Source organism: Podarcis vaucheri, assembly GCF_965113315.1.
Source record: "Podarcis vaucheri genome assembly, chromosome: 7".
Classification (NCBI taxonomy): Eukaryota; Metazoa; Chordata; class Lepidosauria; order Squamata; family Lacertidae; genus Podarcis; species Podarcis vaucheri.
In genome coordinates this window covers 57,137,130-57,140,362 of record NC_138765.1, presented here as the reverse complement: position 1 = coordinate 57,140,362, position 3,233 = coordinate 57,137,130, and the positions used below count along the sequence as shown (strand labels likewise).

The 3,233-nt window shown below is 42.9% G+C and overlaps 1 long non-coding RNA gene across 1 annotated transcript; it reads left to right on the top strand.

Annotated features, from left to right (window-relative positions):
* Positions 1–306: 306 nt before the first annotated feature.
* On the top strand, positions 307–2,411 carry LOC309538114. Its single transcript, XR_014222117.1, has 3 exons — positions 307–582; positions 1,861–1,974; positions 2,190–2,411. It is a non-coding gene; the product is annotated as an uncharacterized lncRNA (long non-coding RNA).
* The last annotated feature ends 822 nt before the right edge of the window (positions 2,412–3,233 follow it).

The following is a 3,233-nucleotide window of genomic DNA, read 5'->3' as shown; positions in this document are numbered from 1 at the left end:
GAGGAATGGGTTTTTATTTTATTTGCCATTCTTTCTGCAGGGCCTGCAAGACAGAGCTGTTTCACCAGGCCTTTGGCCAGGGCACAGCTTAACTCCCTCCTTTGGCAGTCCTCACAGAACTCTAGCCCAATGGTTGTCATTAATCTGATTTGAATTAATTTTATAATGAAATGATTTTAGAATGTTTTATCATTTTACTGTTGTTAGCTGCTCTGAGCCCGGTTTCGGCTGGGGAGGGCGGGATATAAATAAAATTATTATTATTATTATTATTATTATTATTATTATTATTATTATTATTATTATATAGAGAGGGAGGAGAGAGTTCAAGATGGTGATGACAGCTACATATTGATAGGATCTTTAAAAGGGGGTGGGCAACCTTTTTTAGCCCAAGCACCACATTCCTTTCTGTACAACCTTCTGAGGGCAACATGTTGGTAATGGGATGTGCCAAAGTGTACAACGGTACCATTTTTACGTTTCTACAGTAGGGTAGTTTCTGCACATACTCACACACCCTCCTCTAGCATCTATCCAGACAAGCAAGAGACATGACCAGAACTCAAAGATGCATTCCAGGTAGGCAAAGATTCTGAGAGTGGTGGAGAAACCAATAGGACCCTCTCTTCTGATGTTAACATGCAAGGTGGCCTGTAAAGGAGGTGGTAGATAGATAGATAGATTGATAGAATCATAGAGTTGGAAGGGACCCTGAGGATCATCTAGTCCAGGCTTCCTCAACCCTGGCCCTCCAGATGTTTTGAGACTACAGTTCCCATCATCCCTGACAACTGGTCCTGCTAACTAGGGATCATGGGAGTTGTAGGCCAAAAACATCTGGAGGGCCGAGGTTGAGGAAGCCTGATCTTGTCCAACTCCCTGCAATGGAGGAATATGCAGCTGCCTCTTATGGAGATCAAACCTGCAACCTTAGCATTGTCAGCACCTTGCTCTAACCAGCTCAGGTATTTGAGTTGTGAGTCTATAGAATAAAGTACATTTCCTGACATACATTCAGCTTTATGCAGAGGGAATTCAGTTGCAACCAAGAGTGGTTTGTTGCATGACTAGTTATTTTATTTTTTTTATTGCATTGCATTGCATCTTATTGGGGGGGGGGAGTGGGGGTTATGTTGCAACTCAGTTGCCTTCCCCTTGTGGCAGACTTAGCTGTAGTCTCCAAGAGAGATGCATTCCAATCTGTGTGGCAATGCAACTCTGAAGTAGACCTGATCCCCTGCTATCCTGCCCTCCCTTTTATAATTTAAATGACTCAGATGAGGTCCTTATTGGCAAGTCACTGGCATTGTTTGAACATTAATGGAATAATAACTCCCTCAGCACATATTTATTTCCTGTTATTAAAATGAATGCATTTGATTCTGGGATGTTTGTAAGCGGGAGCAGCTCTGTAAACTGCAGTTGGCTCAAAAAAGGGGGCCTGGCATCACCATCACACTCTCTAATTAACCATCTCTATAAGTGATGTAGCTTATGGCCTCCCCAGTGACCTTAATGCTCCCTCTCTCTGTCTCTCCGGTAATTTAAGATTGACTCGCCACATTGAGGTTGTGGTTTTCATGCATCCTGAACAACAGAGGAGAACGTACACCTTTTTATAAAAAGCCCCCATCTTGTCAGGGAAGGAAGGGGAAGATTTTGCAATTGCTCTGGCTTTTAATGTTTTTGTTTAGTCTGTTGCCTCTCCTAATGCAGCTTGGTTCATTTATCTGACTAGCTAACAAACTACTAAAAAACAATGGATATAGGGCTATATAGTGTTGTGGTTCCTTGGAATTCTTTGGAATAGAATAAAACTCATTTGGAGCCACATGGCTGTCCCCTTTTGTTTTTGAGGCCAACCCCTGATCAAAGATTGACTACTGCAGTGCATTGTGTATGGGGCTTCCTTTGGAGACTGCTCAGAAACTGGAAAGTGAATTCTAAAAACACAGCTGCAAGGAAATTCAGGTATCTGGCTGTGACACCCCCCTGCCATGTCCACCCCATTCAGGCCAAGTAAGTGGCAGCTGTGCCTGTCAGGAGGGCAGCTCTGCAATATCCCCACACTGACCACTCATGGCTACTGCAGAGATTACACTGGCTTGCCACTTTACTGAGAACTAGGCCATGCTTACTGAAGAACAATTTCATTAACTTTTGTCTCCTTTCTTCTGTGCTGCCAGGAATCTGGACTTGAGCTCTTGAACTGCCACATGAAGTCATTGACATACAGTTAAGGTAGCATATCTGGATATCAGAGAGAACAGGAGTGTAGAGCAGTGTTTGAATGGCTTCCTTGACCAAACAAAAAACAACCAGCCCTCCGTTCTCCCCAGTTTACTAGTTCTAATTAGCAACATCAATAAGCAACCAACAGCCTATTCTGTCTCTAGGGATTTCTGTGTTGCAAGGGGAGAAACAATAATTTTGAGATCTGTATTAAGGAAACAAATGAATTTAAAAACAAATATTCTTGATTAACAGAGTGCACCCTTTTATAGATGTATGACAATGTGTGTCAGGAAGCCTCTTCGAGTGCCTGCGCATGCATCGCCTAAGCATGCATGCTGTCCAAAGCCATCACCAAGTCTCATTAGCTGCAAACTCCCACAGATTCTCTTCGCCGTAGAACCCTTATTTGCAGTGTCCTTATACCTTAACTTGCAAGCCCCTTGATTTTGAGACACAAAGAACAAAGTTGGGTAGTTTTCTTTCTGTCTTTAAGCAAAAAACACACCACTTTCTTGCAAAAGCATTAATGGAGAAGCCAAGCCTGGATCATTTCTTAAATTCATTCAGATGAGGACATGTTCTTCTCCTTGTTGACAAGCAATGTCCCAACCTCCTGCTCCCCCCCCCCATTCCCCACGGTATGTGTGAACTTCCCTGCCTAACTGACTGTTTCAACCAAAGCTGTGTAATTGCCAAACTATCATGCACACAAACGGCAGGGGAGCGGAGAAGTTCAGTCAGGACCCCCCGTTGTTTGTGTTTGCTGCGAAATATTCCATGTAAAAATAATGACTTTGGCTTTTGGGCTTGCTTCTTCCCCAAACTCACTCTTTTTCTTATTTTTTAGGACAAAAAAAAAAGCTCCCACCAGTTGCTTGATGTACTTTACACTTCAGTACTGTGTGAAAATTCAGCATAGCCATTGACGCTGAGGCCACATTCACACTGTCTGTTTTAAAAAATGATGATGCTACTTTAAACAGTCGTGACCTCCC